Raw genomic sequence first — 22422 nt, 5'->3', positions numbered from 1 at the left:
CTAGAGTCTCCAGTTTGGAAGAAAATCATGCTTGACATAGTTTCCCTGCCTCTCGTGACCTCTCTTTGCCATGTCGCGTGGTGAACGCGCAGCTGGCATGCCAATTCACGCGTTCTGCTTGCTGCGGCCGCGTCCAGGACGTCGCCTAGCTCCGGCCCCTCTCCCTCTCATCGTAATCGCATGCATGAGCATGTCTAGTGTCTTCTCCTCGTTGTCGCCTTGACCCTGGACCCCTCTCCCCCTCCGGAAACCTCCTCATCGGCACTTGCCGCCGCATGCCCACGGGCGAAGAGTGGCCGACCTGGCTCTGTTCGCGCCTGTCTTCTTGCTCCCCATGCCCCTTGGCTCCCTCTGCCCCATGAGCCCTCCCCTGTGCCTCCACGTCGCTTACCATAGAGCTCGCTCGTCTGCCCATGCGTTCGTGGCTCCGGCCACGCGTCCACGGCGATCTCCAGCTCGGTCTCCTCCTCCCATGAATATATAAGCCGTCCCCGACCCCTCCCGACCGCACCAGCAGCTCCCTCTCACTCCCAGAAGCCACCCCCACTCCTCCGTCCATCGCCGGAGCCCCTTCTTCCTCCCCCATGGTCGACACGTCCGCTTCGGCCACCGCCTAAATTCCGGCGAACCAGAGCCCTTCTCTTCCTTCTTCCACCTCCAGAAGACCACCCGAAGCATCCCGAGCCTCCCCACCTCTTCGCTTTTTTCTCTAGTGGACCGGAGTGCCAAACCACCACCGCCCAACGCCACCGTTTGCCGGCGTTGAAACCATCGTCGCCTCGGTCCATCTCGCCGTCCGTGCATGTTACCGTTGGATGCACCTCTCAAATCTGAGCTCGTCCATAGGCGGAACATCGCCGGAGGTGCGTTGTGGCACCGGCAACCACCGCCTGACACGGTGGCCTGCCTCTGCTTCGCGGGAGGGCGCGAGGAAGACGTCGTCGCTCTGCCAGCTGGCCGATGGGCCCCGCAGCCCCACTCGTCAGCGACTCAGGGAGCCGGCCCCGCCTTTGCCACGCTGGATAAGTAGAGGCGTACTCCACTCGATTACGTCTTCACTTATCGAAAGCGTATTCTTCTTCTAATTTAGCCCTAAATGTGCTTTCACTTGCGTGAAAGCGTATTTCCAGGAGTGTGTTTTCAGTTTTTTAGTTAGGGGCCCGTTTGTGAAGATTTTTCTTACAGATAGGTCCCTAGCAGAAAAACAATCATAAATTTTTACTCCCAACTCCAAATGAGGTGTTTCCAAAGCCCACTTCTTCGTCTCGTCGAGCCCGTTCTGTTGGTATCCTTTTCACCGTGTGAAACATTCTGAAAATGACCTTTTGCCCTTGCCCTTAATCAGCCCCTTTCGAGAGAGAACGTTTTTCGGTGATTCTTTCCCCGAGCTTCTTGCACTTTCTCCCGGTGAATGCATCCCTCCCAGGCAAGCCACACCCTCCATTTCCATGATTGCAATGCAGTGACCTGGTTTACTTATTTAAACTTGCTTAAAATTTGAATTAGCTATACATGATTTGTTCATGGCATTTCTTGGAGTTGTGTTGATCTTGCTACTGCCATGATGTTGATTGGATTCCTAGGACTAATATTTTGCAGATGATGAGGATGAAATTTTGCCATTGGATTATTAGTGGCTATTATGATTATTTTCATGATGGTATTTGATATTACGCTTTGGAGTATTACTTTGGATATGATGTCATAATGTTGGTTCATGGTTAGCTATCTTGCTTTTGTTATTGGATTAGTAGTATCATGTTTCTTGGATTCATCATGATTTTAGTTGATATGCTACCCTCGGATTATTCGGTTATGACTATATTATTCTCTGGATTATGTGTCGGATATTGCTATGACTTGGATTACAAGTGGATATATCATACCGGAGTATCAGTTATACCTTGGGGATAAATTTCGTCATTTCGTTGGTCAGGTGCCACCAAACCGGGCTTTTCCAGTGCAACCACATTTGCCTTTATGGGAAGGCCCTACTATGGTCTATTGTCATGCCTCTCGCAGGTGCCTCCAACTAGGGAAGGTTATGCACGCGCGCTGCCCTGGCCCGGTAGGCGGTGATAGCCTTGTGTGCCCGTTGTTGTTGTACCCGGGTTGTCCCCGTTTGGGACTGTTTTGTTTTGCCACGACGGTGGCCGTTGGATGTCACGAGGTGACATCGGGGGCACCCATGAATTAGCCCAATGGGGAGTTGGTTGGAGTGGCCGGGAGAGTGTCATGGCAGTAGACTGGTTTTGTCGGAACGTCGTTGGTCCACCCGAATGGGAGCAAGAGGCCATGGGTTATGTGATGTGGGTATAGTGTGCTAACCTCTGCAGAGTGTGTGTTTAATCTATCTCTGGCCGTGTCCTCGGTCATGGGCACAAGTTCGTACTAGGTCACACCATTCGATCAACACTCACATGACGGAATGACTTATAGGTGATTTCTATGTTGACACATTGTGAGCAGTAACAGTTTGGCAGGATGTTGATGACGATGTTGGGATCATCTTGAGGATGGTCATTCAGTTTGTGATGTGGTCACGTGGTGATCACGAGGAGGTACTGATCACGAGGTGATCGAGGTGATTTATTACTTGGCTGGATAGCCAAGAGTGAAATGGTTCTTGAGATGGTGGTTCAGCAGTAATCTTAGTAGTTTCATATCATGCTTAATATTTGCTTCCACATCATAGTAGTTGTTAATAACTTAATCTGTGGAATGCTATGTTATTGTCTTGCATTGATGCTTTTGGTTGTTGTGAGCTTGAAAGTACATTCAATGTACTGACCTGGCGTGTCATGCTAGATTGCAGAGGATGTCGTGATTGATTGATTGCTTGTCGAGCTTACCATGTGTGCGAGCTAGATCGTGTCTTAGCCAGAGTCCCTGCGGAGTGGAGTTCACCATCTTCGTCGTTGTTCTGCTGCTAGAAGTATTCTGCTGCTACGTGTTGTTCCACTGCTAGCATAGAGCTACCTTAGCAGGCGTAGTGTCGTCGTGCTTATGTGATCTTTTGTAACATCATACCTTTGTATCCCTTATTCTTTGTAATAAGAGATGATTTGTTCTCTGTCAAGCAGTGTCGTATTCCAGAAGACTTGATCTTTGCGCTGGAATACAGGGTGTTCCGGTCCCTCTGAGCCGGGGTGCCAAAGAAAACGCCGCCAGAATAAAAAATCCTGACCCCCCATTCAAATAAAGACGCGGAAACTTCAAACTTCATTTCAAGAAATAGCACATTTGGTTTACAAGAGAAAGCAAAGAACAGCCGCGTCCAGCATCTATGCTAGTCTTCCCACCAGCGCGGAGCTTGGGGCCTCCACTTGGCATGGCCATAGTCGTTGTTTGACCATGTCGTCTGCTAGCGCGAAGCATGGGGCTTCCACTTGGGCATGGGTGGGAGCCGCCGTGAGGCCCAGGGGCGGCACTCAGGAGACTCCGGGGTGTGTACAGCCCCACTCATTATTACGTGAGAGTTTCACGGGTAGAACATCCAAAGATGCTGGATGTTCCAACCATTCTGGATGGGAAACCCGTCCTGCGTCTCCAGGCATACGGCGCTAGGCCTAGAGATGCGGGTGATCCTGAACGGGCCCTCCCACATGGGCGAGGGCTTGTGAAGTCCCTCCCTGGAAAGGACCCGCCTCAGGACGAGGTCTTCCACCTCGAAGGTCTAGGAGCGGACGATGCTGCAGTGGTAACGCCGCAGCGCCTGCTGGTACCTCGCTTTGTAGAACGAGGCTTGGCAACGGGCTTCCTCCCCGAGCACGAGATCTGTTCCCCGTGAGGCATCCTGAAGCGCCTCGTCGGATGCCAGGACCCGCGGGGAGCGATGCTTGACCTCGTGCGGGAGGATCGCCTCAGCCCCGTAGACGAGGAAGAATGGGGTCTCGCCATTGGGCTTAGTCATTGTGGTGTAGATGGACCACAACACGGACTGAAGCTCACCGAGCCAACCCCTGCCGCAGGCTTCAAGCTTCTTCTTGAAGCTCCTTGCCTTGAGGCACCTCAAGACCTCTATGTTGGCATGCTCAGCCTGGTCGTTGCTCCGTGGGTGCGCCACCGAAGCATGGCATATCTGCGTTCCAAGGTTAGCGCAATACGTCCTGAAGAGGTTGCTTCTGAATTGGGAGCCATTGTCAGTAATGATACGGTTGGGGGCACCAAAATGGCTCACGAGGCCCTTGACGAACTTGACGGCTGAGCTGGCGGGGATTGTGCGCACGGCCTCCGCCTCCGCCCACTTGGTAAACTTGTCGATGGTGACATAGAGGTAGCGGTATCCTCCGGCTGCTCGAAGGAATGGGCCCAGGATATCCAGCCCCCAAACCGCAAACGGCCACGAGAGCGGAATGGTCTGGAGACCTTGCGCGGGCTGATGGATCTGCTTGGCATGGAACTGGCAGGCCTCGTAGGATCGCACCAGCTCGGTGGCGTCGTTGAGCGTCGTAGGCCAGTAGAACCCGCTGCGGAACACCTTGCCCATGAGGGTGCGCGATGAGGAGTGCTGTCCGCAATCCCCGTCGTGGATATCGGCTAGCAACTCGCGCCCTTGTTCTTCGGATATGCACCACAGCGGGACGTCGTTGGGGCGTCGCCGGTACAGCTCACCATCCTGTAAGCAATAAGTTGTGGCCTGGCGGACCACATGCTCCGTGTCTTCCTCCTTCTCCGGTAAGGTGCCATGGAGCAGGTACGCCTTGAGCTCCTCGGTCCAGCATCCTACCTGAGGTTCCAGCGCCAGGAGTAGGCGGGCTCCCAAGGTCGGACCACTAGTCGGGGCTCTTGAGGTCAGGTCCGGCAGTGGTTGTACCCTGAGCAACACTGGGCCCGCGGCCGAGGGTGTCGCTGATGGAAGAGCCTCTCCTCAAAGACGCCAGGCTCCTGAGGCTCATGGCGGGACACCCTCTTGGCGATGTCGTCTACTTCCTTGTTCGTGTCACGCAGGACGTGCTGCAATTCCAAGCCCAGGAAGCGCTTTTTAATTTTATGTACCTCCTCCAGGTAACCCTCCATGTGCTCGTCCTTTGGTTTGTACTCCTTGTTGGAGAAGTTGACGAGGAGTTGGGAGCCGCCCGTGATGGTGAGGCGCTTGATCCCCAGGGCAGTCGCGGCCCTGAGGCTAGCAAGCAAGCCCTCGTACTCCGCAATGTTGTTGTAGACCTTCTCGCCATGCTGGAAGCAAAGTTGCACAGCATAGTAGAGCTTGTCCTCGGTGGGTGACATGAGCACGACTCCAAACCCTGCGCTCGGCCGTGCGAAGGCTCCGTCAAAGTGCATGACCCAGCCGTCGGGTGCTTCGTCGCTAGGCGTGAGGGACTAGCCCTCATCCAGCCCCCGGTCTGGAGCGTCGGTCCACTCCACCACGAAATCAGCCAGGGGCGCTCCCTTAATGACCCTGGTTGTGCTGAACTCCACCTGGAAGGCCTGCAGTTCGATGTTCCACTCTGTGACACTCCCCACGGCGTTGGGGCAGCACAACACCTTCTCCATGGGGTACACCGAGACGACCTTGATGGGGTGGCCTTGGAACTAGTGGTGCAGCTTCCTTGAGGTGACGAGGACTGCGAGCAAGAGCTTATGTTGCATAGGGTAGCACGCACGCATCGCACTGCACTGTGCTGATGAGTACACCGGATGCTCGACGAGGGGCGGGGCGTCGGGGACGCCTCGCTCCACGGGGGGCGCGAGGGACTCAGGAGGCCCACAGGTCGGTGAAGCAATGGGATCCTCAGGAGCAACGTCCTCAGGCAGCAAAGGTTGTGCGGCTTCTCGCGGGCCACCTTGCTTCGTGCTTGCACTGGCGTGCTCTTCCCGGACAGCCACGAGTATTGCACTGGCTGAGTGGGGGTGGCCGCCAAGTAAAGTACCAGGGGCTCACGTGGATGAGGCGCCACCATGACGGGTGGGCTCGTGAGGTATCGCTTGAGGTCTTCAAAGGCCGCCTCAGCTTCCGGGGTCCATTCGAACGGGCCTTTCCTCTTCATCAGCTTGAAGAAAGGGAGGGCGCGCTCGCCAAGCTTGGAGATGAAGCGCCCCAAGGAGGTCACGCATCCCGCAAGCTTCTGCATCCCCTTGAGAGTCTGAGGCGGGCTCATCCTCTCTATTGCCTTGACCTTCTTGGGGTTGGCCTTGACCCCCCCTGTGCGACACTAGGAAACCCAGCAGCTTGCCGGACGGAACCCCGAACACACACTTCTCCGGGTTGAGCTTCAGGTTTAAGCTGCGCAAGTTGGCGAATGTCTCCTCTAGGTCTTTGATCAGGGTCCTTGCCTCCTCTAACTTGACCATGATGTCATCGACATATGCCTCCGCATTCCTTACCAGTTGTGGCCCAAGCACGATGTGCATTAGCAACTGGAAGGTCGCACCAGCGTTCCGCAGCCCGAAAGGCATGCAGGTGTAGCAGTACACATCGTATGGGGAGATGAAAGTTGTTTTCTTGACGTCCTCTGTTGCCGTCTTGATTTGATGATACCCTGAGAAAGCATCCAGAAAGCACACTAGGTCGCACTCAGCAATGGAATCAACAATCTGGTTGATGCGTGGGGGCAGGAAAGGGTCCTCGGGGCAAGCTTTGTTGAGGCTCGTGAAGTCAATGCACATGCGCTCCATCCCTCCTTTCTTAGGCACAATCACTGGGTTGGCCAACCAATCCGGGTGCCGCACTTCCCGAATGACACAAGCCTCTTGCAGCTTACGAACCTCTTGGACAATGAACGTTTGCTTCTCTTACGCTTGACATCATGCCTTTTGCTTTACTGGGCGTTGTCGGATCTCGGGTTCCGGCAAAACCCTCAAGGTTCGAACACTTGGGTGCGCTCGAAGATCTCCCTCTACCGAATCACGCCCTCAGCCTCACCAGAATCTCTAAGGCTAGCTCGACTAACTCGCAACACAAGGGACACAAGATTTATACTGGTTCGGGCCACCGTTGTGGTGTAATACCCTACTCCAGTGTGTGGTGGTGGATTGCCTCTTGGGCTGAGGATGAACAGTACAAGGGGAAGAACAGCCTCCTGAGGCGAGGTGTTCTTGTGCTTGGTGAACTTGTGTGGGTGAGGATTACTCAAGATGAGATATCTCCTACTATGGTGGCTATTCCTATTTATAGAGGCCCTCGTCCTCTCCCCAAATATTGAGCGGGAAGGGAGCCAACAACGGCCAATTTGAAAGGGGACAGCTAGTACAAGCTATCCTGACAAAAGCAGTCTTCGCCTGTAAAAGGCTCTGGTGGTGACGCCGCCTTGGGCTCCATGGTGACCTCCGTCTTGCCGTCCTGCTAGTCTTGGTCTCGTTGTACCGATATGGAAACCTTTGCTTGATGCCTCAGTACTCCTCGCCTGCGCTTGCCTCCTTAGAACCAAAGAGGAAACAAGGACACTATGCGTGCTGGCGCCCGCATGGTGCCCGCCTGGTCTCGATCGTCATGGCCCACGTCACTGGAACCTCATGAGGTTTGCCTTGCCTTGATCTCTCCGCCCCTCGCGAGCCAGCCTGGTGAGGCCGCTCCCGAGGAGGTCTTGCGTTGCCCGCCTCGCGAGGCTTGGCCCCTCGCGAGGGTCTTGAATGCTTGTTGGTGAAGATGGGCCGTACAGGCCCGCTCGCAGAGCCATGCCATGGGCCGCAGGCAGGCAAGTCTGGGGACCCCCGTTCACAGAACGCCAACAGTAGCCCCCAGGCCCAAGGCACGCTCGGGCTTGGCTTCGAGGTGAAGCCAAAGGGCAAGTGCGGAGCACCGCGGGCCCCAATAGCCTGCGGCCTTGGTCGACGCGTGGCGGTTGATTGGACGTGGGCGTCCCCGCTTCCCCACGCTGCCTCGGCAACTGCCCGACTATCAAAAGGCTGGCGTAGACAGCGCTTGCCTTCACTGCTTCCTTTCACCTTGCTCAGATCCCCTTTCTTGCGCCCTGCTTCCAAAATCTCCAGATCTGCTTCCATCCTCTTCCGCATCAGCGACCAATGGCGCCTCGCAAGGTCAAGTCTGCCTCATCGCCGGCTTGGTACGAGCCAGCTCTCGACACGCCCAACGTCTCGGAGAAGAACCTCGCCGACACGCTTGTTGACGGCGGGGGAAAGCAATGAGAGGGGGAAGACGGAGCTCTGGGTCGCCTCCGACGTGCCGGAGCCCGAGGGGAGCACCTTCTTCCCCTTCTTCACGAGCAGCATCGTTGCAGGGCTGGTTCCCCCCTCCTCTGACTTCTTCTACGAGGTCCTCGGCCACTATGGGCTGCAGGCGCTGCATCTTCATCCCAACTCCATCCTTTTCTTGTCGATCTTCGCCTACTACTGCGTGGCGTACCTCAGCGTGATGCCGTCCGTGGCTCTTCTGCGCCACTTCTTCTTCCTCCGCATCAACGAGGGTCATACCTCTGGGTGTGCCAACTTCATCGCGGACGGCAAGGCCAACTCGATCTCGAAGACGGGGAAGAAGGCCGACGGCTTCCGGAGCAAGTGGGCCATGATGGACGCTAAATGCGTCCACCCACGCTTGACGCTGCCGACGGAGATGCCCTAGTCTGACAAGGGGTGGTCTTGCGCAAAGCTCACCGATGAGCGGGCGGCGTTGGTGCTGGAGCAGATGAAGACCGACCTGAAGCTGGGCAACGCGAAGGCGGCAAAGGTGACAGGGGCCATGCACCTGAGGGAATTCCTGATGCTGCGCGTAGCCCCGCTTCAGGCCCGTACGCGCCCCTTGTGGGAGCTTGGGGACGAAGAGGACAAAGTTCTCCTGAGCCCGAAGGCCTTGTCCGACAGTGATCTGGCCGTGGTTCTCCGCCTCCTGGTCGGGGACGACCAGGAGTACCCGCCGAGTATCTTCACTCCCTTGTTTCGCCGTGAGGACGGGGCGCGGGTCGTGGCCGCCAGACCGACCTTTGACGGGCGTGGGCTGGTGCCGCCGGCTCCCACGGGGGCCCCTGCGGCACCGGCGCCGGTGGAGCTATCTTCTGATGAGTCCCGCGGGAAGGAAGAGGAGGAGGAGGACTCGGAGGTGACCCCTGAAGAGACGGGCGAGACCTCCCCCCTGAGCAAAGCTGACATCCTCCGCACCCTTCCTGACGACGACGAGGCTGACACCCGCCAGGAGAAGGGAGAGGCGCCGGCAATCCCGACGAGGGGCCGATCGGTGCTGATTTCCCGGTATGCTGCTTCTGTTCTGGCGCCGCCTGGAGCCGCCTCCGGCCCACCTGCTGCTCCTTCTTCTACTCCTGGGGCTTGTGCGCTTGCTCTCCGGTCTGGGAGGCTCTCGGGCTTCAAACTCAGCAAGAGGAAGGTGGACTACACCGCGGTGGACCAGTAAGCATTCGTGCTCCGTCTTGTTCCTGATTATGCTGCTGCTTCTTGACGCTTCTCCGTTGTGCGATTAGGCCGACGCTTGTGACGAAGAAGAGGAAGGAGGGGGCGGTGGTGCCGCCCGAGACCAACCCACCTGCTCTGTCGGCGTCTCCCTTCGTGGAGAAGGGCAGCACTGGCGCTCATGTCTCTCCAGCCCGGTCGTCCTCGCGAGGTATGGGGGAGAACCCTCGGGAGGAGTCAGCCCCCGTGGCCTCGCGGGATCTAGAGGCACCGGCGTCCGGCTCGGCTGCTGGAGCCACCATGACTCAGGAGCCCTCGTCCCCTAGGCTATGGTGACAATACCTTCCCCTCCGCCTCCTGCTGCGCTGCTGATCCCAAGTCCTTCTGCCTCCCCTGACGTCTTGGAGCGCGCCCTTTTGGAGATGACCCGGCTGCGAGAAGATCTCCAAGGCACCGACCCCCTCCTGGTGGCCGGGCGTCTGGAGCTGGTTTCTGGCTGGCTCCGTTCCGACGTGTCCGTTCGGGCAGCACTTAGCCAGGCCGTGGCGACCTCTAAGAAGGAGAAGCAGGCCGCCGCCCAGGCGGCGGCCACTCGCGAGGTGGCGCTGAAGGACGTCGAGACCGCCAAGTCGCTGCCAGGCGCTGGAGGCCGAGCTGAAGATCCTGCGCAACGGACGCGCAGAGGAAGCCCATGGCCTTCAGGCGGAGGAGGAGAAGATGAAATCCCTGGAGGACGCCGTCAAGGGTCACGACGCCGAGCTGGAGCAGTCGTCGAAGGCGCAAGCCGTTGAGCGCGGCCGACTGGAGGAGCTGGAGCGGAAGGTGAAGGCGGAGCAAGCCGAACTTGGCGCGAAGGCGAAGGTTCTGGCTGAGGACCGCACGGCCTTCGCTCTCCTTGAGGAGAGGTCTTGCATGGCGCTGAAGACGCTCTATGAGAAGGGCTTGGAGAGGCCGCTAACCACTGACAAGGATGGCCCCGCCCAGCTGCTCCCCTACTTGGTGGAGGCGCTCGAGGAAGTCGTGGACGGCATTGGTCCCATGGCAGAGGCAGAGGCTCGTGTCCTTGCTTCAGCTGCGCTCACGCTTGTCTTCAGCCACCTCCACCTTCACGACCCCACCGCTCGTCTTGATGAGCTGCTGGAGCCTGTGGCTGATGAACACTGCACAGCCGCCACCGCAGCCGTGAAAGGTCAGGTGGAGGCCCTGCTGAAGAAGTTCCGCGGCTTCGTTTCCGCACCTTCGACCGGAGGCGCCGCCACTCCTGTAGCTCCGGCCGGTGGCCAAGACGAAGGCGACATCATCAAGGGAGGAGCACCTCTCGCGGGCGTCGGTGGTGTTCAGGGATGACCTGCGGCTTCTTTCCTGTTTTATTTCTGCAACATGCATCATGCCTCGTGGAGGCGTTAAACTTGCATTTGATATTGTGAGAACAATATGTCTTGTAATATTTGCATGAGATTTTGCGATTTTCTCCCTATTTTCCTTACGTTCTACGTCGGCAGGGCCCGGCCCCGCGCATACCTCAGCCACCACTGGATCGTCCGGAGACCAGGACGGGGCCAAGGGGTGAGGGGCTACGTGACCAGTTAGGCTCCTGAGTCGCGATGCTCAGGAGTCCCCCTTGACACGCAAATAGCTGATAGGGAGAAGACGCGAGGGTAGGTTTAGTGTTCTACGTTGGCAGGCCCGGCCGCGCGCATACCTCAGCCGCCGTTGGGTCGTCCGGAGACCAGGACGAGACCAGGGAGTGAGGGGCTACGTGACCAGTTAGGCTCCTGGGTCGCGATGCTCAGGAGTCCCCCTTAACGTTCAAACAACCTTCATACCTTTGCCCTCGCCGAGGCTCGGCTCGGGAGGGACGCGCGATGACCAGGTCCGAGAGACCTGGTTGTGTAGCGTACGCTTGGGCGCGACCCGAGCGCAGCCCCCGTGCCCAGCCCCCTCGCACGACTCTCCCGAGGGGAGGTGTTGCGGTGAGGCCAGACACTGAGCTCAAGGGCTTCCTGAAGTTGATACGGCCATGGGCCCGCCCTCAGTTGTTTATCACCAGCGCGGAGCATAGCACTTCCGCACTTGCACAGGCATAGCCGCTCCTCGGAAGTGTCGACGGCCAGCACGGAGCATGGTGCTTCCACTGGTATGTGGGAGGGGACTCCCTACTGCGGAGAGCCCGCGGGGCGTCTACAGCCCCGCCCTGACACGTGGCTTCCATGGCAGGGCTAGACGAGGTGTGTCTGGGCACTTGTGAGCCAGCGCGTGACTCACGAGGCCCTACCTCAAGGCAGGTTGCGCCTGGTCTTGATTCTTGCTCGCTGTGGTGGTCCTGCGAGGTGGTTAGACAACCTGCGCTGGACGAATCTCCTGAGGTTATCGTGTAAGAAGGCCAAGCACCAAAGGCCCTAGGAGGTGACGTGAACGGGACCGGCCCGCCAGACAGAGCTCAGCCGTTGGATTTATCGATGCTGCAGGGACGGGCCCGAGCACAGACGCCGTGCCTAACCCTCTCACGTGAAGGGTCCTGAAGAAAGACGATCGGCGCACGGCTCCCGTGATAGGTGACAATCAAGCAGGTGATAGTCATAGGTAGATTAAGCATGGAAAGCAAACTGGCTCAAGTAAACGCAGGGGAGGTACATGCCACTGTGTCAGGCCCGAGCGGCTTGGGGGATGATGCAGCCCAAGGGGCGCCCCCAACAAGGTAAGCTAAAGACATAAAAAGGGATACATGCCACAGGGAAGGACCCACGCGGCCTAGGAATGATGCAGCCCTGAGGGCGCTCCTAGCTAAATGAACTTGGAAAATGTCACCTGATTATGTTGATGAAGGGATGTTGGGGCAGCCGAAGGTACGCGGCGAAGGGGTTGCTCCTCACGAGCCACCGGGACCCTGAGCCTCGGGAGGCTCTGGGGCCCAGGCGGCTCCCTGAGGGCCGTCTCCATCTCCGTCAGGACGGCATGGTGCCTGGCTTCCTGAGTCGCCAGGACGCGCTGCAAGTTGCGCTGATAGGCAGATGCCATGCTCGGCAGGCCAAAAGGCATGCGAATGTAGCTGTGCGGTGGGCCCTCGCAGCATCCCACTCGCGAAGGCCAGAAGGGCTCCTGAGACGCGGCCCTGTTGAGCCCCGGGACGTCGATGCAGACGCGCAGCCCGGCATCCTCGCCTGGATGGCAGGCTGCGCCAGGTGAGCGGTGTCGGTGTCAAAACCGGCGGATCTCGGGTAGGGGGTCCTGAACTGTGCGTCTAAGGCGGATGGTAACAGGAGGCAGGGGACACAATGTTTACCCAGGTTCGGGCCCTCTCGATGGAGGTAATACCCTACTTCCTGCTTGATTGATCTTGATGATATGAGCATTACAAGAGTTGATCTGCCATGAGATCGTAGAGGCTAAACCCTAGGATCTAGCCTATGATTATTATTGTTGTTGTCCTACAGACTAAACCCTCCGGTTTATATAGACACCGGAGGGGCTAGGGTTACACAGAGTCGGTTACAAGGGAGGAGATCTACATATCCGAATTGCCAAGCTTGCCTTCCAAGCAAAGGAGAGTCCCATCCGGACACGGGACAAAGTCTTCAATCTTGTATCTTCATAGTCCAACAGTCCGGGCAAAGTATATAGTCCGGCTGTCCGAGGACCCCCTAATCCAGGACTCCCTCAGTAGCCCCTGAACCAGGCTTCAATGACGATGAGTCCGGCACGCAGATTGTCTTCGGCATTGCAAGGCGGGTTCTTCTCCAAATTCCGAGTACCTGTCGAGTAGTGTTCAGCTTCCCATAAACGTTGCACTCCTTGGCTTCCGCGCCTAATAATGGCTATCTTCCATGTGTCGAGCGAATGCGAGAAGTCGGGGCATTTTTACACTTGCCACCCTAACCCTGTGAGAAAATCATCTATTTAAAGAGACGGGGATCCCCATATCCAGATCACACCATCCTCCCACAGTGAGTATCCATCGGAGCGCGCCTGGAAAAGCCCATCCCATCATGGCCGGCCATCGCAACTCCTCCTCTCGCTCCCGTAGCACTAAGCCAGGCAATTGGAAGAAGTGTTCCGTCCCCCACAGCCAATTAGTAGAGTTACAGACCCAGGGGTTTCTCCCTCCGGCGTATATGGTCCCCGTCCGAGCCAAACTAGCCACTTACAACGGCAGGGAGCAAGCGGAGAGCTTTCCCAACCCATCCATGGGGGAGCGGGTATGCCTTGTCCCTTACTTATTAAGGGAACTTGGATTTCCAATCCATCCGTTCCTCCACGGGCTCCTGGAGTTCTACGGCCTCCAGCTGCATAACTTTACTCCCGCCTCCATATTACACATCGCTGGCTACGTCGCCCTTTGCGAGCTGTTTTTGGGCTGTGAAGCTCATTTTGAGCTATGGAAGAGGCTATTCTGCCTCGTACCCCGTACACAGGAGGGGTCAATATATCAAGTGGGCGGAGCCGAGATATGGCGCATCGCCGGGACCGGATACCTGTCCGGTACTCCGAAGAAGACATCCGAAGACTGGCCTTCGGAGTGTTTTATATGGAGGACGTCCCCCTTCCGGACCCTATTCGGATGGGCCTTCCTGAGTTCAATAAATCCCCTTTGAAGGAACGCCGCAGCTGGCGCCCTCGGAGCCCCCAGGAGGAAGATAACAGAGAGGTCCTTTACCTAATGGGCCGGATAAAAACGCTGGCAAAATCAGGATTGACAATAATCGAGGTTATGTCAATATGTATAATGTGGGGGGTGCAGCCACTTCAATATCGGGGACAACCCACGTGGCACTTCAATGGAGAAGACGATGCCACCCGCTACGGTCGTAAGGGACCGGACTCTGTCGCTGCTCTAGCGAAAATACTGTCCGATTTATATAAAGGAGAGGAAGAGGAGTTCATCTGCATTAAGCCACGGGATGGATTCTCCATGTACAAATTCCCAAACTAGGTGAGCTGCTACTTTTTACTCCGAACCTTCCCGCATTCTTCGTCATAAGTATTTACCTTGCTGTTTCATAGCAGGAACTGCGAAAAGCTGTGAGGGAGGTCCACAACCCGTCTCCACAACCAGAGGACCCTGACCGGGCCCTCGACCCCGGACTCGAAGAAGATCCGGACACATTTGTGGAGCTCATCGACAGGACATTCTATCAGTTAAGCTGCGACGGTGCCTTGGTGGCCATCATAGCCGATTATCCTGGACTGCTCCCTGCATCGCATGTAAGTAAAACCAGAGTCCCAACTTCCGAGAAGGATCCCTTTTTTGCACTTCACCTACCGCACACATATGGTGTCTTGCAGGGAAGGCCCTCGGGACGCCATGCCGAACCCGCAGTGACTCACCAATAAGGGGCACCGAAGCCGGGTAGGCTTAAAAGGAAGGCGGTCAGGACTGAGACGCCATCACAGAGGTATGAAAAAGAACCCCGCTCCGTGGTTGTGGTCTTTTAAAATATAATAACGTCCATGGTTCCTGGCAGGAAAAACGCTCGCCGGACCATATCCGGAGAGCCTGCCGGCCACGCCTCCACCAGCCGGGCTCCAGAGCCGGACTTAGAGGCAGATGCTAACGTGGGGCCAACACCGGATGTTCCTCCTACAGAGGATGCGGATAGGCTATCCGCTACGAATTCCGAAGTAGAGAGTGCCATGAATCACAGGCGTCGCCGGGCCGTACTCCGCGACCCTTGTTTCTCTCAAGAGGCGTTCGATGCCTTCAACTCAGGAGACGCGTACATCGAGCTGCTCAAAATGGTCTTGCCAAAGCCACGGACCAGTATGTAAAGGATATACGGGTAAGAAAATCTAATAATTATGTATATTAGTAGCCCCTGAGACTTGAAACAGTTGGCACAACTGATTTAAGGATCATTGTTTGCATAGGTTCTTACGGAGAAGAATACCCAGTTGTCTCAAGAGCTGGAGGAGTGCAAAGCCCAGCTACGGGCCGAAGTTGCCGCAATGAAGGAGTCCGAGAAGGCCCCATCTGGTAACACTTGTTTCTATCAAAAAGAATGACATGTACCAGTTAGTATTCGGCATGCCTGCAAATCTAACAATAGATTCTGCAGATGATCCCGGAGTGAATCTGAAGGTCGTACAGGGGGATGAGCAACATGCTCAACGACAGCTAAAGGCTGGCGAGCGCGTGCTTACGCGGGTTAGGCGGGAGAAAAACGATCTCCAAGATGCCAATACCCGGCTGGGCGTTGAACTGAAAGATGTTCGGGCCCAGCTTGCTGACTCCATAAAGGAGAATAAGAGGCTTCGACGCGGCATTTTTAGTAAGTGCTTGAACGAACTTTTATAGAGTTCGTCGAAGAAACCGGCTAACAGAGTTATATCTGTAGGTATGCTGATGGGTCATCCCGCAGAGGAGATGCCCGGGTCTGTGGGTGATCTTCTGCCAGAGCTCTCACAACTGCAAGAGCAAGTTCGGCAGGTGATGCAGGGCGTTGCCCAGGCCTTGTGGCCATCCGCCTCCCTGCCAGGAGGCATGGGGGAGCTCGTAGAGATGCTCAAGGGAGCGCGGCGGCGCTTCCGATTATGGAAGATATCTGCCTGCCGACAAGGTGCAAGGGAAGCCTAGGCCATGGTGAAGACTCGATATACCAAGGCTGACCCGAACCATATGACCGAAGTCGGGCCTGTGGGGTCTGACGGGAAAGAGATCCCTGTCAGTTTGGTGTATGACCAGGTGAAATTAGCCGCAACGTATTCCCAATGGGATTGTAGGCTAGACAGCCTGTTGGATGGTATAGAAGAAGAATTTAGTCAGTCTAAATGACTGCGTACTTCAACTGACATATATTGTCCCTAGCCGGATTGTAAATCATTTGTCATGGCGGACCTTTTCGCTTCGACCCCCGGACCCGACAGTCCAAAGTGTATCCGAATACCCGCTCAAATATGTAAAAACTGGGGTACGCGTGGAAACCAGGCGTAGGGGTCATAAGTGCTTGAACAGACAAGTACCCAACTAGCTATGTTATATTACATGGATAGTAAGAAACATCTTCCAGGGAGAACAGTTCCGTTAAGGGTTCCTTTCCCTGGGTACGCATGCATTAATGTGCATGCCCGAACTGCGAAAAGGGACGCAGGATATAAACATCTAGGGGCTTGTATTGAAATAAGTAAAAGTCATCTTTTGTTCACCGACTGAATATTCCCTTAAGAACGCTAGCTTTCGGCTTCACCAGTCTGAGGTACACATTCGGCTGACCCGGCAGTAACAATCGCATAGGTGCTCCCCTTATGCCCTAGCCGAATTAACGGGAACGTAGGGCATAAACACAAGAGCCAGGCAACCCAGCTTGGCCAAAACTTAAGTCATATCGATGCATATAATGGCGAAGAAAAGGTACATGTGTAAAAGTAACACATGTGCGGGGGGCATAGAGCCCGGAACATAGTTATATTAAGCTTCTGTATAAGAAGCCCCCAGGTATAATGAGCACGCCTAGCGCGTCAAGATTGTGTAGTCAAGACACATTTTTAACCTTTTAAGGCCGTGAAGAAAAAGGGAAGAAAGAAAGAAAAGACATGTAACAGATATATATATATATATATATAATTGATGGAGGTAAGGAGACGAACACAGAGTCCGGCACTAGGCGTAAAACCTTCGGAGTCTGGCCGCGTTCCATGGGTTTGGCTCGAGTCGATTGTCCGATGCATCCCGCAGATGGTATGCTCCACCGGTCAGAACTTTGTCAATAATGAAGGGACCTTCCCATTTGGGCTTGAGCTTGTCCTTTTTCTTCTCTGGTAGGCGTAGAACGAGTTCGCCAACGTTATAAGTTTTGGCCCGTACTTCTCTGCTTTGATACCGTCGAGCTTGTTGCTGATAGAATGCGGAGCGGGCTTTTGCCACGTCACGCTCCTCCTCCAGGGCATCCAAACTGTCCTGCCGATCAAGCTCGGCTTCTTTCTCTTCGTACATGCGCACTCGAGGTGAGTCATGAATGATGTCGCAGGGCAGTACCGCCTCTGCGCCGTACACCATAAAAAAAGGTGTGTATCCGGTAGTGCGATTCGGCGTGGTCCGCAGCCCCCATAGTACGGAGTCGAGCTCCTCAACCCAGTGCGTATCTGATTCCTTCAAGGATCGCACTAATATGGGTTTAATGCCGCTCATAATGAGATCATTTGCCCGCTCGACCTGACCGTTTGTTTGGGGCTGATAGACGGAGGCATAATCGAGCTTAATGCCCATGTTGCCGCACCAAGTTTTTACCTCGTCGGCTGTAAAGTTCGAGCCATTATCGGTGATGATGCTGTGGGGGACGCCGTAACGGTGTACAACCCCGGATATGAAGTCTATCACTGGTCTGGATTCGGCCGTTTTAACTGGTTTGGCTTCTATCCATTTGGTGAATTTATCCACCATGACCAATAGGTACTTTTTCTTATGGCTTCCTCCTTTAAGGGGTCCGACCATATCAAGCCACCAGACCGCGAAGGGCCAAGTAATGGGGATTGTTCGGAGAGCAGTGGGTGGCAGATGGCTTTTGTTTGCAAAAAGCTGGCAACCGACGCAACGTTGGACGAGGTCCTGTGCATCTCCTCGGGCCGTCGGCTAATAAAAACCTGTACGGAAGGCCTTGCTTACAAGGGCCCGAGCTGCAGCGTGATGGCCGCCGAGTCCAGCATGAATTTCTGCCAAAAGTTGTCGTCCTTCCTCTTCGGAGATGTACCTTTGAAGTACTCCAGTAACGCTTTTCTTATAAAGCTCTCCCTCATGGACCTTGTAGGCTTTAGACCGTCGCACAATGCAACGTGCCTCGTTTGGGTCCTCAGGGAGTCTTGCCTAGTTAGGTAGGCCAAGAAGGGTTCTGTCCACAGGGCGATGACAGCCATAATCACGTGGGCCGAAGGCGTTATTTCGGTGGCAGAGCCTCCGATTACGTCAGAGTGTTCGGTATCTGGTGTTGTGGCCGGGTCCGGACTGTTGTTGCCTGTCTCTCCTTCCCATACCACGGATGGCTTAAACAGCCTTTCCAAGAGGATATTAGGTGGGACAGGGTCGCGCTTAGCGCCGATGCGTGCGAGGATATCCGTCGCTTGATTGTTTTCTCGAACCACATGGTGGAATTGGAGCCCCTCGAACCGAGCTAACATTTTGAGGACGGCGTTGCGGTAAGCCGCCATTTTCGGATCCTTGGCGTTGAAGTCTCCATTTATTTGAGATATTGCGAGGTTCGAATCCCCACGCACCTCTAGGCGTTGAATGCCCATGGAGACTGCCATCCGAAGACCATGCAACAGGGCCTCATATTCTGCTGCATTGTTGGAGTCTGTGTATAATATTTGGAGTACGTAATTGACTGTATCTCCGGTGGGGGATGTCAGGACGACGCCTGCCCCTAGACCAGCTAGCATTTTAGAGCCGTCAAAGTGCATGATCCAATTGGAGTACGCGCCGTACTCTTTAGGGAGTTCGGCTTCTGTCCATTCGGTGATGAAATCAGCCAGCACTTGTGACTTAATGGCTCGTCGTGGTTTGTATGTTATGTCGAACCGGAGGAGCTCAATAGCCCATTTAGCAATCCGGCCCGTGGCATCGCGGTTATTTATTATGTCGTTGAGTGGTACTTCAGAGGCCACCGTAATTGAACACTCTTGAAAGTAGTGTCGTAGTTTCCGGGATGCCATAAAGACCGCGTATGCTATCTTTTGATAATGTGGGTACCGTGATTTGCATGGAGTGAGGACAGTGGATACGTAGTATACCGGCTTTTGAAGCAGGAACTTATGTCCGTCCGTCTCTCGTTCGACAACGAGCACTGCGCTTACAACTTGGTGTGTTGCCGCTATATATAACAGCATTGGTTCGCCGATATTTGGCGCGGCCAAGATTGGGTTGCTGGCCAAGACGGCCTTTATTTCTTCCAATCCAGCCGTGGCCGCATCCGTCCACTCGAAGTGTTCGGTGCGTCGAAGAAGGCGATAAAGAGGTAGTGCCTTTTCTCCTAATCGGGAGATAAAGCAGCTTAAGGCAGCCACGCATCCAGTTAATTTCTGGATTTGCCTGAGGTCTGTTGGGATAGCCAACTATGACAGAGCTCGGGTTTTAGCCGGATTTGTTTCAATTCCTCTATTGGAGACGATGAAGCCCAAGAGCTTTCCGGCGGGCACGCCGAAAACGCATTTTTCCGGATTGAGCTTGATGTCATATGTTCGGAGATTGTCGAACGTGAGCCTCAAGTCGTCTATTAAGGATTCGACGTGTCTGGTTTTAATGACCACATCATCTACGTATGCCTCCACTGTTTTGCTGATTTGTTTCTCCAGGCATGTTTGAATCATGCGTTGATAGGTTGCACCGGCGTTTTTTAGCCCTAAAGGCATGGTGTTAAAACAGAAAGGCCGTATGGAGTTATGAATGCTGTTGCGGCTTGATCGGACTCCGCCATCTTAATTTGATGGTATCCCGAGTATGCGTCGAGGAAACACAATGAGTCATGACCTGCGGTAGCATCGATAATTTGATCGATGCGGGGGAGGGGGGAGGGATCCTTGGGGCAAGCCTTGTTAAGGTCCTTGAAATCGACACATAGGCGCCAGGATTTGTCCTTCTTTGGTACCATTACCAGGTTTGCTAGCCAGTCCAAATGTTTTATTTCTCTAATGAATCCGGCCTCGAGTAACTTGGCTAGCTCTTCTCCCATGGCTTGTCGCTTAGGCTCAGAGAAACGCCGAAGAGTCTGCTTGACCGGCTTGAACCCCTTTAGAATGTTAAGGCTATGCTTGGCCAGCCTGCGTGGGATTCCTGGCATGTCTGAAGGATGCGAGGCGAAGATGTCCCAATTCTCGCGCAAGAACTCCCGCAGTGCGGCTTCTGTTGTGGGGTTCAGCTGTGCCCCGATGGATGCTGTTTTTGTAGGGTCTATTGGGTGGACCTGGAATTTGATTATTTCGTCCACTGGTTTAAAAGAGGTGGACTTGGATCTTTTGTCGAGTATCATGTTGTCCCTGTCCACTGTGGAGCGCAGCGCAGTTAGTTCTTCGGCCGCAAGGGCTTCGGATAATGCCTCGAGGGCTAGTGCGGCAGTTTTATTTTCGGCGTGGAGTGCTATGTCCGGATCACTAGCTAGAGTGATGATTCCATTGGGCCCAGGCATTTTGAGCTTCATGTAACCGTAATGGGGTATAGCTTGGGAGATCGTGAATGCCTCCCGCCCTAAAAGGGCGTGGTATCCGCTACTGAACGGGGCCACTTGGAATGTGATTTCCTCGGACCTATAATTCTCCGGCGTGCCAAATACCACATCTAGTGTGATTTTTCCCGCACATCGTGCCTCCGACTAGGGATGATTCCTCTGAAGGTCGTGCTGCTTTGTTTAATGCGGCTCTTGTCTATTTCCATTTTACTAAGAGTTTCCTCGTAGATGAGGTTTAATCCGCTGCCACCGTCCATGAGCACTTTAGTAAGCCGGAAGCCGTCCACAGTTGGACTAAGGACCAAAGCGTTGGTGCTCGGGCTGTTCGGAATTGAGGTTCGTCACTGGCATTGAAGGTTATGGCCGTGTCATTCCATATATTTATTGCTGCAATGTGGCAGACTTCGGCAAGGTTGCGGAGTGCTCGCTTGCGCCTATTATTTGAGGCGAAGGTCTCGAAGACTGTCAATACTGCATTGTTATTTTCCACTGGATGGTGCTCTATTGTATTGTTGATGAGGAGATCCTCGCTGCTCATGGCCGCCTGCCGGAGTATCCAACATGCTCTAAGGTTGTGTGTTGGTATGGTATCCGTTGTACTGTGAATTTTGCATGGCCCATTGAGCCATCCCTCCAATACGGTTCCACGCTCTGTAGTGGGCTTTTGTTTCTTTGTAATTGGATCGGGTGACTTACGAGAGTACACCCTTTTAGTTCGGACGTGGGGTTTAGTGAGAGCCGGAGGATCCCAGAATTTTGTTTGGGTTTTCCAGGCGCTTTCCATCGCACTGTACTTCCGTACTATGGCCGCCAAGTCAGCGAAGTGTGCTATGTCACGGCGACTTATGGCGTTGAGAATTCCCTTGTCCGTGCAATTTTTGCAAAAGAATGAAATTGCGTCTTCCTCGCGACAGTCCTTGACCTTGCTCATTACAAGGAGGAATCTGGCCCAATAGTGATGTACTGTCTCTTGGGGCTCTTGTCTAATGTGGGAAAGATCACTTATGTCTAGGTGGGTGGGTAGATTTAGGTCCAAACCCTGACCCGATCTGAGACCCAGGGGCGGAGGAGTTTCCGAGCTTGGCAGTTCGGGCTCCGGGATGTTACCCAATAGTTCTAGCCCGCTGTCTGATTCTAGGTTCAAAGCTTGGCCCATGTCCTCCCGTGGACGGGTATCCGGCTCGGAGAGCTCGGGAATCCCGGACATAGTTTGTCCTCAAAATAGAGGAAGAATCGCTACATTGCTCCTCCACCACCGCTATCTGATGCGTGACCGGCGGAGAGTTAATCTCCCTTTGGTCGGGTTTAAGCCTGATCCGATCATAGTCCGTAGGGACTCCCAGGGCGGCGATGCGATCCAAGTGCTCATTCAAGGAAGAGAGCTCTATTGGATCCATCTGCTCGGGGAATCCCGAGCCGACATGGAGGCTGTTTTTGATGACCCGAGAAGTCATCGTCGGCGCGACGGCCGAACGGGCAGTCATGGCGAAGCCGCCTAGTCAGAGAGTTTGGCCTACAGCCAGGGCTCCCCCCGAGGTAATGTTGTCCTTGACAACAAGACGAGCCATCAAGCCTTATCGTGGCGGCACAGTGGAACTCTTAATGAAAGCACCAATGTCGGTGTCAAAACCGGTGGATCTCTGGTAGGGGGTCCCGAACTGTGCGTCTAAGGGGGATGGTAACAGGAGGCGGAGGACACAATGTTTACCCAGGTTCGGGCCCTCTCGATGGAGGTAATACCCTACTTCCTACTTGATTGATCTTGATGATATGAGTATTACAAGAGTTGATCTACCACGAGATCATAGAGGCTAAACCCTAGGAGCTAGACTATGATTATTATTGTTGTTGTCCTACGGATTAAACCCTCCGGTTTATATAGACACCGGAGGGGGCTAGGGTTACACAGAGTCGGTTACAAGGGAGGAGATCTACATATCCGAATTGCCAGGCTTGCCTTCCACGCAAAGGAGAG

This window comes from Triticum aestivum, chromosome 6D, assembly GCF_018294505.1.
Source record: "Triticum aestivum cultivar Chinese Spring chromosome 6D, IWGSC CS RefSeq v2.1, whole genome shotgun sequence".
NCBI classification, from domain to species: Eukaryota; Viridiplantae; Streptophyta; class Magnoliopsida; order Poales; family Poaceae; genus Triticum; species Triticum aestivum.
The sequence above is the reverse complement of the archived record's forward strand: the minus strand, read 5'-3'. Positions refer to the sequence as shown.